The 13,164-nt window shown below is 44.6% G+C and overlaps 1 protein-coding gene across 1 annotated transcript in view; it reads left to right on the top strand.

The window, feature by feature from the left end:
- The first annotated feature begins 7,127 nt into the window (after nt 1-7,127).
- Nucleotides 7,128-13,164, top strand: part of LOC134542651 (PC-esterase domain-containing protein 1A-like) — an 87,813-nt gene continuing 81,776 nt past the window's right edge. The window contains exon 1 of the mRNA XM_063387066.1: nt 7,128-7,384. The gene's annotated coding sequence lies outside the window, so the exon portion shown is untranslated. The remainder of the gene's footprint in view (nt 7,385-13,164) is intronic.

Genomic DNA, 13,164 nt, shown 5'->3' with positions numbered 1-13,164 from the left:
GAACCTAACTGCACGGGAAAGGCACGAGAAGGGGGATGGTGCACGAACTGCCGGGCGTTCAAACATCTACAGTGCGCCGGCGTTGCGGAAACCGCAACCTTAAAGGACGGGTGGTACCTCTGTACCAGATGCAGTGACGTCAGACCAAGGGCACGTGACCGTAGTCCTGCCGACACCACAGCCACGACAGTAGCCATGATGTCACATGCCCGAACGACACCGGTGGGACACGTGGAGCTACCCGAGTTCACTGGGAGGACCAGCGATGACCCGGGGAAATTCCTAAAGAGCTACCGCGACCGGATGCAGAGTGGGCGGGCCGCGTTAAAAAACAAACGCTGAAGGGAGATGCCAAGACCTGGTGGACAGTAGTGAGAGAGTACGACGTGCCATGGTAGGAGTTCACCCGTCGCTTCGAGGCGCGCTTTGCCGACGCGGGGGCCGAGTTGAAGATGCGCTCAAAACTATACTGTGCAGAGCAAGGCACGACGGAGATGGCAGAGACCTTTATAATCAAGAAAATCCGTCTCTTCAAAAGACTTCCCGACGGGCAATCTGGACGAAGTGATCGAGACGGCTGTGGAGCTGATGCGCCCCGAACTACGCCCGCACCTACGCCACGCAACGCAGAGGATGGCAGAGAGCTTCATTCAATGCGCACGAGCTGTCGAACAAGATCTAAATGCGGTGAGGATGGCGCGACCGAAGCCACGCAGAGACCACTCGCGACCCACTCCACGGACACCACGGCCGGGGTGCCGTACACCGCGCCGCGGGACAACAGCCGGGACCACGACCGACAGCCGGCCACCTGGAGGGGATGCACCCTCGGTGAGGAACCACCCCCTCAATTCCAGACCTGCCCGATCGGCATACATCACTGGCACTTCGACTGCCTGGTGCGGAATGCACCGCGAGCGGGGCAGATCCGCGACGAGCGGCCGGGAAATGGCCGGCAGGGGGCGGCGGAGTAAACAAACCCCTCCCCCCCACACTGCCATGGAAGGACGAGACCCGAGGGACATCCACGGAGGGGCCCAGTCTGGGCCATGTGGGCATAGACAATGGCGAACTACTCCACGTTCCAATCCTTATAAATAGCCGCGCGACCGACGCCCTTATCGACACAGCTGTGAGTCACAATTGCATCGCTGCCAGGCATGTGGGAACCGCGCAGTTTGAACTTCGGCCGGGTCGGCTCCAACTCGCCACCATCGACGAGGCCTGCCAGACGCGGGGCGTCGCGAAACTCCACATCAGCATCAGAGACCAGCACTCTACCACGACGGCCCTGGTGGTCGACGGCCTCCGGGACGACGTCATCCTGGGGCTGCCGTGGCTGTGCGAGCAGAACACCAACATCGAGGTACGAGCTGGGTGACTACACGTCTGCGATCAGGGACGGCGCACCGTCCACGGCATCGGACGCCCCCTACCACCACGGTATCACAAGGTCAGTGTCGACGATTTGCAGCATAGTGTACCCCCCTGTCACCAGGCGAGAATTCAGAGTGTACTCGACCACCAGATCAAAGTGTTCGCGACAGCCTACCCACTCAGACGCACGATGATGGCAGAACATACCATACCGACTATCCCGCACGAACCAATATTCATTCCCCTGGGGAGTTACGGACACGTGGGCAAGCAGACTATCCTTACCCAAGTGCAGGAGATGCTGAGCGACGGTTTAATCGAGCCCAGCGAGAGTCGATATAATTCACAGATAGTTCTAGCAGAAAAGAAGGATGGTACGCTTCTGTGTAAATTTCAAGCCGTTGAATAAGGTAACCATCAACGCCCCACCCCCTCTGCTGAACATTGCCGAAACTATAGCTGGGTTGGGGAATGCCAAGATTTTTTCATCGCTGGACTTAAAGTCAGGTTACTGGCAAGTGCCAATCAGACCTGCGGACCGTCCTAAAACGGCCTTTACCATCCCGGACAGAAGGCGTTTTAAATTTTGCGCCATGCCATTTGGTTTACATGATGCCCCCGCCACGTTTCAAACATTGATGACGCGCGTGCTCGTTGATTATGTCGGTAAATTCGCCGCTGCGTATTTAGATGACATCATCGTCTGGTCGCCAACCTGAGAGGAACACGCCCACCATCTGGCACTTGTGTTGGAACGGCTCGCCACACATAATCTGACATGTAACACTGCGAAGTGTCACCTGGGTAATACTGAGCTCGACTTCCTGGGACTTGTCGTGAATGATAAGGGTAACCGACCTACAGAGAAACAGCTGGAAGTGATTGCGAACAAACTGCCACCTCGCACGCGCAAACAACTACAGCGTTTCCTAGGGCTGGCCAACTGACTCAGAGCATTTGTACCGGAGTTTTCACTTGTAGCCGCGCCACTCTCAGACCCGTTGTCACCTAAGCGCCCTTTTAAGTGGACAGATGCCGCACAAGTCGCCTTTGACGAGATTAAGTATAGGTTCAGCCAGTGTCACCTGCTGGCCCGACTCGACCCGAACAGACAGATCATCATACAAACCGACGCGAGTCAGGAGGGCATCGGTGCCATCTTGCTACAGATCGGCGACGAGGGCGAGCCGCCAATTATAGAATACGCCAGCGCAAAGTTCAGCGACGTGGAGCGGCATTACAGTGTGAACGAGCGGGAATGCCTCGGCGTAGTATGGGTGCTACGGCGATACCGGCCGCACCTAGAAGGACAGCACTTCTTGCTACACACTGACAGTCAATGTCTTAAGTGGTTAGCGACGATGAAGGGCCGCCGTTCCAAGTTAACATGGTGGGCAATGTTGCTACAATCTCTGGACTTCACGGTTGAACACGTACGCGGAAAAACTAATGAGCTTGCGGACGAGTTGTCTCGAAACCCCGATCACATGGTCAGAGTTCGGGATAATGCCTTGACGCCAACCGCTGGTGCTCCCTCTGGTCCGCAAAGGTCGTTATGCCACAACAACACTTGCTCCTAAGTGCGTCGAACACGCCCGAGCGTGATGACCGCGGAGTGTGTGAAAGTGCGCCGCAACGAACACCAAAGCGACGTCAGCGCCCGGCTGGGTGTGGCAATGCGCCTAATTAATTGTATAATTATTTTGTCAAATTGAAACAACTAAATTAATAACAATTTAAAAGAAGATTCATGTAAGGGAAATTATGTCTAATTGTCTTATAAGCATATATTGTGTAACTTGTCTTTAAGTCCAAAACTGGCCGGGTCGGTTTTCCCGCGTTCCACGTGGTTAGGCGCGAGGCTGCAGGGCGGTCTCGCGCTCAGTTACCGTCGGGATCTCGAAGGGGTCGGGCGCTCCGCGAATGTCGGGCCATCAACTTTCGCGCTTCATCTCCATACCAGCAATAGTGTAAGTCTTTTAAAATCCTTTAACTTGCTCGCCGCCGACCCCACCTCAATCGCACGATATTTTGTGCGACTCGTAACTTATTAATTTTTATCCCGACAGGAAATTGTCTCATATTCTACGTAATTCCATGTCTAGTTTAAGGACAGTGTATAGTGTTACGCAGTTTCGGCTTCATAGCCAACTAGTTGTTATTACCGTAGGCTCTTTGTAACGAGTGTTGAATGCTAATGACTAACTTTCGCCTTTTAATTTTCACCATCTTAAACGTGTAATTTGTAATGTGTGATTTAACTGAATAACTTTCAATTCCAAGAGACTTTAATGTGTACGTCTCCAGCTGGCGTATCTACGTAATTTTAGAGACATTAATATTTCGTCGCAGGCTAGATTGCAAACAATACTGAACATATGGATTTCTCTTCGTGTTTCAGTGTCAGCCTAAGTCGTAGCAACATAAGTTCCGCGACTATCCGCCAAATCCTTCTTAGGGACGAGTACTCACCGTTTCAGCTTGTCGATATTACTTTGCAACCTATCCTGGTCGCGCGCGTCGTTTACGTTCAGAGATACGTGTGTCACAGCGGTCCGACAACGGACGCGGCCAGTACCGGGACAAATAAGTGTATCAATACTGAATAAAGTGCAGTGTCCTGTAACTCGTTTACCAGTCATTTACAAGGCATCCTGGGTGGCCTGAACAGCCCAGGTAGGTTCCGAACCACGACGCGCTCCTGCCTGCAGCCACGAGGCCGAACCCCCGTTAAAACCCCTGAGATCCTTTCCAACGCTAATATTTAATTAAAAACTTAAACAGGCAGCGGGAGTGGCGTCAGCCTTATGTGACTAGCTATTACCGCCAGCAAGAGACCGGCGCGCCTGCGAACCTCACACGCTGTAACACCAGGCAATTATCTGCGTCATTGAGCAGGGGAGCCCCCCTACCATCCCACCAGGGGCCGAGATAGATGACATTGATGAGTACGTGCACGCCGTGCAACGTACGGACGAACACATGCAGGCAGTAATACGCAGCTGTCACGAGGGTCTGCGCGAGGGGTACCGTGTCATGGACGGCTGCTTACAAGCGCGGCCCGCTGGGAGCGAAACACTGTGGCGGACATTTGCACCACTCGAAACCCGCAGTCAGGTATTCCAGATGTTGCACGTTAATTGGCTGGCCGGACACCCAGGCACGGATGAGACTATGAGGGCCATTCGCGAGACATTTTATTGGCCAGGTCTAAGCCAGTATGTGCGAAATAGCGTGCATCGCTGCCGTCACTGCCAGCGTCACAAAACACGACGCTCCGACGGCGCAGAACAACAGCTGCCGCAGCGGCCCACTGAGCCATTTCACACTGCTTGCCTTAGACATAATGGGACCGTACCGTCGCACCCCGAGGGAAAAAAGATTCCTCCTGGTGGTGACTGACTGCTTCACCAGGTGGGTAGAGGCCTACCCGCTACCTAACGCCCGGGGAAGGCACCACTGCGCACGCACTCGAAACAGAGTTTTTTCCATGCTGGGGCTACCCGAGGGTGCTGTTATCTGACAACACCAAGCAACATGTAGTGCGACGTTGGGCAGGGCTGTGTGTAAAATGGCGGGTGATCGCGCACACGACGTCGGTGTACCACCCAAGGGACAATCCGACCGAGCGTCGGAACCAAGCAATTAAGGCCCAACTCCGCCTCCGGTACGCGAGGATCACTCCCAGTGGGACACGCACATACCCGAAATTATGTTCTGTGTGCGCCGACGGGTCAATGCGGTCACGGGCGAAACACCTGCTAAACTGGTACAGGGACATAACCTTCCCTTACCCGGACATTATCTAATTGACTACAGAAGTCCGGAAGCCGCGGAGGAGAGCCCCGAGGGCAGGGCACGGGAACTGGCGGAGGCGCACGAAGCCGCCCGGCGACACTAAACCTCGTACCAGGCGAAAATCACCCCAGTTACGACATGTCCACCCCCTCCATTGAACCGTGGTCAGCTGGTCTACGGATGCCTTCACCTGCTCTCAGCAGGGAATCGTAGCTATTGCGCTGGCTTGGCACCTAAATGGGTCGGACTTATGCCAGTAGTTAAGACCATAGGCACCACCTCCGTGGTAGTGAGACTCCCGTCGTGGCGAGCAGTGAGGTATCATAGAGACGCCATAAGGATAGCGGATGAGGGGCCAGATGAAGCAGACACCGAACCGTAGACCCCTGCGTACCATGGACCAGAGGGGGAAAGTGCCCAAACCACGTCGACCCCAGTGACACTGACGAGTGAGGCAGGAGGAGACTTCCGAGGATTCCCCGAACCACAACGGCCGACGGCGATCATGCATGGCATCGCGCCACAGCGGTTGTTGACTGGTGAGGTGCGCGAGCCGACGGCACCCCGCGAGCCAGAAAAAACACATAGGGAAGGAACAACGACTCGGTCACCGACACCGGTCCCAGTGGTGTGGGAGCCGGATGACGCCCGGAGACACCCGATGAGGACAAACCCTGGTGGCCCTTGCACCTATCACTGGCCGAGGCCAACTTCCGCATCACCACAGAAGAGCCAGCGGAGCCCTTCATGTCTGAGACGAGGCTGGAGAGTGCGGCGGGGGAGGCGGAAGCCCCCACCCACACGCGCCACGCTACTTCCTACGACCGCGGCGAGCCGCGGCGCCGCCCCGATGCTGCAACATTCCGGACACCATAGGATCGTCACATCGGGCTCCTTCAGGGGGGGGGGGGGATTGACATCGACCGGGGCTACGCCCTACCTAAGCCCAATGTGCCTCACGCCGTCACCATTCCTCTCTTCCCACATCCCACCACCACCCTCTATTTCAAACCTCCCGCCCCATGTGCAGGTATGTGTGTGTGCATGTGAGGCTGCCAACAAAAGGCGAGAGTAGAGTCTGTGCCACGACCCCTTTTATTTTATTATTCAATTTTAATGTTTACGTAATTGCTACCTGTCTTTTCTTTAAATAATATTCCCTAAGGATTATGTTTGCAGTGCTGTTGCTAAGGACGGCGCAGCGCCCCAGCGGCAGGCAATGGAACTAGTCGCAACCAGTTTGAACCATAATCCTAATTAAAATAATCAATACTCAACATAAATAATTAAGGAAACCTTGGTATAATTTTATTATAGAATTTTTAGGGCCGTATTCCAAGACACAAAAATAAGGGTTTAGGTGTTGAATATGCGATACCCGTACACTAACCATATTCCAAGTGCACGATAGAACACGACCAGTACCTTATATTTAGGGCACTGATTTTTGGTATCCTATCTGTTGCCGTTTCGTTGCCAAAATCACCCGCATGCGCAGAGCTCACTTTTTCGTTGATTTCTCCCAGATGGCTGAATCGCATCTGGCGCCATTAACACATATATAGTCATTTTAATTATAATCGGGGGATATATAATGTGTTTCAGTGTGTCAAATAAAACTTTATAATAGCAAAAACTATTCTGAAATATATTTGATTACTTTAATGGTCATAAAAACAAATAATCAACAACTTTAAAATTACTTAGTGTGTCAAATAAAACTTTATAATAGCAAAAACTATTCTGGAATATATTTGAATAGTTTAATGGTCATAAAAACAAATAATCAACAACTTTAAAATTACCTGAGAAAATTAAAATCACGACAATTAATTCGCACGATAGTGCTGCTATCTGTAGGATTTTGGCGTAGCAAATCCATCGATGGTTGCCAAACATCCGCTAGAATGCATTGAAATCAGTTTCTAGCCTCGTACAGGGTTGGTTTTTCGTTTCCTAACAGGAATTGGATTGGGACGCGTTCTGGAATACAGTCTGCGAGATAGGTTACAGTTGTATCCCAACAAGGTAGTGCTTATTCGCTACCCTACCTGAATGTTTTGGAATACCGCCCTTAGTGTATTTGTTTTAGTTAAATATGTGGTAATAAATAACAGGAGAGACTAACGGTAAATCCAGCGCTTTCCGGCCGCCATGCTGCCTTGGCCTCTTCTGTCGCTTCCGTTCGTCACCCGGGGTAGGATGCTTGGTGAGCACGCACGTCATATTTTTCTTAATCAACTGATCTCTTAACATCCGCCGGACTTTTCATAATTCTTAAAACCTTTTTGTATCTGCGAGGCCTATTCTGGGTGGCCGACTCGTTTTAATAAATATTTAAGTTCATTTCGAACATTTAACCACGAACTGCGTCCTAAACTCACGAGGCCAGGCCACGAGGTGACCAAGTCAGCCTGTAAACTGATTCTTTCCCGCCATTGGCGTTATTAACTGTTTCATTGAGTGTATGTAGATGTACAGCAATTGGAGACATGTTGTAACGTTGCTGGAATAAAAGGAGTACGTCGAACTTGTGAATTTTAGTCGAGTGAACACGTGTCCTTGCTCCTGAACCTCGAGGCGTGTGGGATGCCTTAAGAGCCCACTGGAGCGGTATCGCGTGCTAAAGGAACCGGGCCTAGCCCTACACGGGTAACGTCACGCCCTGAAGGGAGTCTCCGCCGGGTCCACGTGCCCACATCACGTGGTGGCGCCCACTCCGACATTTCAATTGTTCTTTCCCTTACATCCCTAGTACAACTTATCATTTCGTAGTGCTGTATCTCTGGCATCATCACTGCCCCTCATGTTTCCTGATGGCAGTGTTGCCAGTAAAATGCAGATGCAAAGAACTAAATTATCCTATACAATCATTCATGGTATTGCACCATATTTCAGAGATAAACTTACGAACTTCCTCGAAGTGTGTGACCACATAGTTATTGGATTTGACGAGAGTTTAAATAAAGTTTCTCAAAGGCAGCAGGTGGATATTCATGTGAAATTTTGGAATGAAACTAAATCCGAGGTTACTAGCAGATACTTAACTTCGGCATTCCTGAATCGTACATGTGCTAGAGATCTGTTGAATTCTCTTCAGGAATTAGTGGGATCTCAGCTTCTTAAAAAAAGATACCAATTTCGATAGATGGTCCTAATGTTAACTTAAAAGTTGTTAGAGATCTTGAAGCTGCTTTGCATGATGGGAGTGCAGATGCACCACATTTACTTAATTTTGGTACATGTGACCTGCATACATTACATAATGCATTTAGGGTTGGATTTGCTGCAACTGGCTGGAAGCTAGTACAGTTTTTGCGTGCCCTATACAATTTGTTCAAAAACTCTCCTTCCAGATTCAATTTCCTTAAGGCCCTGTCACACTGTCAAATATATTGTATCCAATAAATTGGACAACAAAATTTGAAGGGTGATTTTGGATTAAATACGTCTTCAAATATATTGTATTCAATATTATTTGACGAGCAATGTAAAATATATTTGAAGTCATTTCACACTATCAATTTTCTTTGAGTGAGCTCGTTTTACCAAACATTCTGTAGAGAACTGTAAATGACAGTATTTAGAATCAAAAAACAAATTTTGGGTCAAGGAACGCGGGCTTTTTTAAGTAAGTTATATTCCAATTTAGGTATATTGTGATCATACACAGTTTAAAATTTACGTTTTCCAGGTGTTTGCAATGCCTGCATTAAGAGCATCAAAGTGTTTCAAAAGCTGTAGCTGTAATTGCAATTGTAGCAAGTCTCAGTAAACTAGAAGAGAAATCTAAGAAAAGGAAACGCAGATGGTGGACGAGACAGTGGATACTTTCCCGGCAAACAAATGGTGTTTTACCCCTTTTTGTCATGAACTTCGATACAAAGATGCCGATTCATTTCCGAACTATGTAATAATGGATTCTGAAAGTTTTGATCTTCTTCTTTCAATTGTGGAGTCTCGCATTGCAAAGAAGGATACTCATTTGTGCCAGTCTATACCAGCAAAGGAGAGGCTGGCAGTTACATTAAGATTTTTGGCGACAGGGGAATCATTTAAGTCCCTTATGTTCTCTACAAGTATTCCACACAACACCATCTCAAAATTTTTACCTGAGATTTGTAGTGCAATTTATAGTGCTCTTCAAAAACAATATTTAAAGGTATGTTTAGTAAGAATAAAACATATAATTAAATGTAAATCTGCAAGTAGGCATATCCCTTCTCATTCCCGCTTATTTTCTCACCCAACTAGCTGCTGTTGTATGGACACTTTCACTTGTATTTCATCAAAATTGTTCCTATACTTTAAAGTGAATGTGTTGATTTTTGCTGTGTTTAGAAATTGGCAATTTTGTTTTATTTTGAATTAAGTGTATTTACTGTTACAAACCTCAACCTGAGCCTTTAAGCTAACTTCACCTCAGTCACATTATCTCTTTAAAATAATTTTTTAACGAGATATTAGACCAGGTATGCTTGTTTCGTACAGCCTGGCAAGTATAGGCTTACTGACAAGGATCTGCTACACAAATATTTACATTCACGAAAAATGGTATTACTTTCAAAACTTAAATAATAATAATAAGTGAACACGTAGGCAGAATATTAATATTTCTAGGCCTTTCTTGCAAATCACCAGAGCTACTTGCTTACTCAGAGATGCTGCTTTAACATAAGTCAGTACCATCTATTGTCAGGAAATTATGAGTCTATATTCCAGAAAATTCCAGACAATACTTACAGAGTAGCAGCTATTGTGAAATAAGGAGAACAATGACTTATAAGAAAGATTGATTGGGTAAGCCAAAATAATTTTAGTTACATTAAGTCTCTGAATTGAAATATTTTAAAATTTATTTTGGGTGTTATTAATTTGGATTTGTAGGTAAAAGTTCCGAAATGCATATCCTAATTTTGATACCTCATTCCTGATGGCACATTTTGTACGCAATGCTTGCTGTTTTAATTTAGTGTATCATTCAACAATTCCTGAACATAAGCAAAACTGGTATAGCAATCAAATAATGATAGTAAGTTGAATAGAAGATGTTTTCTGGTTTAAGGACCATAATATTCCAAAACTACAGTAACTTCTTTTAGTCAAATATATTAACCTGCACTTACGTACATACAGATTCAATTGGAGGAAAATATACAATAACAATTATTCCAGCAGGAAATAAAATAGTATTAATTCAATTACTGCATTTATTTCCCATTCGCCATTGCTGATATATAAACTATTACACTTCGGAAACGGAAACAAAAGCGGCCGCTTTATTTTAGATAACTCTGATTGGCTGATCCCATCCAATATCCAACATATTTTAGAACCAGTCCTATACGTAAAATATTTGAAGGAAACTCTAGACATTCAATCTCTCAAATAAACATGGCTGCGATAGTGACGTTGAACGTGACGTCACAACCCTCAAAGATATTGGATCCAACATATTGGAAGGAGTTGGAAGCTAAAATTTGACAGTGTGACAGGGCCTTTAAAGCATCTCTTGTAGCCAAACCCAAATCAATATTCATTACAGGGATAAGGTTTTCACTGGCTGACAAATCAATCTTCGAAAGTTTTTTTTCTTAAGAACATCTTCTTTTACAAATCTTTCCATGATTGATTTTAACATTGAATGGAGAGCACTGTGAAAGAAAAAAACCTCCAGGGGAAGCCTACAACTCACGTAGTTTCGGTTCCCTGCAAGAAGTTCTGAAGATTTCCGAAGTTTTGCGTTTTGGTATTAACGCCACTACAACCAAAGATTGAGGTATATTAGTCATGTTGTAAGCGAAGATCTAATCTCTGGTAACTGCAGAGATCTATTCTCTTGGTGACTGCGATTTTTTGATATCTGTGACTAAATCATAAGTTGTGATTTTACAACCAATCTCTAGTATCTTCTTTAATGTAATATCTTTGGTTTATTGTAGAGTTTGTAAGCTTGGTAAAGTTCTATATGCTATATACCAAGAGCAAAACCGGAAACAAGATGGCGCATGTACGTGGAGACACTATAATACTAGCAAACTCAAAAACATCATACTTTATTGAAGAAAAAAAACACAAATAAAAAAATAAAAAAACATAAACAACATGTGTCATAAAAAAATTAACAAACAATAAGCAAATTTACTTATTAAAATTAAAATTCATAAAAATTAATACATTAATATAAACAATACGAAACCCCAATTAAATGAAAATTAAAAAATACACTGCTCACAAACTAAGTAATGTGCACATATACCAGCTATATCAGTCGATTTCTACAAGCATTCTCTACAAAATGTAGTGTCCACTTTTTCAAAATGGGTCGACAGATTATCTGTATATGCTTTTCGTAACAACTCCGTGCAAGAAAAACTGGAGTTAGGTCTGCGCGGAAAATGCTACGAATTCAACATGTTATAAAATTTTATTGCATTCATTATGACCGATTGTAGAATTAACACACACCACACAATGTCTGTCTTTATTAAAACTTATATTTATTAACTTTTTTAGAGCATAGGTGAATAAAATTACTACATTAATAATCACCCTTGCGACTCAAAAATTATTATATTTGAAAAAATTCGCAGCTGACAAACTAAGTAATGTGCACATATAGCAGCTACATCAGTCGATTGCTACAAGCTTTTTCTACAAAATGTACTGTTCACTTTTTCAAAATGGGTCGACAGATTTTCTGTATATGCTTTTCGCAACAACTCCGTGCATGAAAATCTGGAGTTAGGCCGCGCGAAAATGCTACGAATTCAACATTTTATATAATTTTGTTGGTTTCTTTTAGACCAATGTAAGCATAAACGTAGTTCACACAATGTCTATCCTTATCAAAACTTATATTTATTTACTTTTTTAAAGCATAGGTCTATAAAAATACTACATTAATAATCACCCTTGCTACTCAAAAATTATGATATATTAAAAAATTCGCAGCTGACAAACTAAGTAATGTGCACATATACCAGCTACATCAGTCGATTGCTACAAGCTTTTTCTACAAAATGTACTGTTCACTTTTTCAAAATGGGTCGACAGATTTCTGTATATGCTTTTAGCAACAACTGCATGCAAGAAAAACTGGAGTTAGGCCGCGCGAAAAATGCTACAAATTCAACATTTTATAAAATTTTATTAGTTTCATTTAGACCAATGAAAGAATAAACACACATCACACAATGTCTGTCCTTATCAAAACTTATATTTATTTAATTTTTTAGAGCATAGGTCTATAAAAACATTACATTAATAATCACCCTTGTAACTCAAACATTATTATATTTTAAAAAATTCGCAGCTGACAAACTAAGTAATGTGCACATATACCAGCTACATCAGTCGATTGCTACAAGCTTTCTCTACAAAATGTACTGTCCACTTTTTCAAAATGGGTAAAAGATTTTCTGTATATGCTTTTCGCAACAACTCCGTGTATGAAAAACTGGAGTAAGGCCGCGCGAAAAATGCTATGAATTCAACATTTTATAAAATTTTATTGGTTTTATTATGACCAATTAAAAAAATAAACATAAAACATCACACAATTTCTGTCCTTATCAAAACTTATATTTATTTAATTTTTGAGAGCATAGGTCTATAAAAACACTACATTAATAATCACCCTTGCAACTCAAAAATTATTATATTTTAAAAAATTCGCAGCTGACAAACTAAGTAATGTGCACATATACCAGCTACATCAGTCGATTGCTACAAGCTTTCTCTACAAAATGTACTGTCCACCTTTTCAAAATGGGTCGAAAGATTTTCTGTATATGCTTTTCGCAACAACTCCGTGTATGAAAAACTGGAGTAAGGCCGCGCGAAAAATGCTATGAATTCAACATTTTATAAAATTTTATTGGTTTTATTATGACCAATTAAAAAAATAAACATAAAACATCACACAATGTCTGTCCTTATCAAAACTTATATTTATTTAATTTTTGAGAGCATAGGTCTATAAAAACA

This window comes from Bacillus rossius, assembly GCF_032445375.1.
Source record: "Bacillus rossius redtenbacheri isolate Brsri chromosome 9 unlocalized genomic scaffold, Brsri_v3 Brsri_v3_scf9_1, whole genome shotgun sequence".
Classification (NCBI taxonomy): domain Eukaryota; kingdom Metazoa; phylum Arthropoda; class Insecta; order Phasmatodea; family Bacillidae; genus Bacillus; species Bacillus rossius.
The sequence above is the reverse complement of the archived record's forward strand: the minus strand, read 5'-3'. Positions and strand labels throughout refer to the sequence as shown.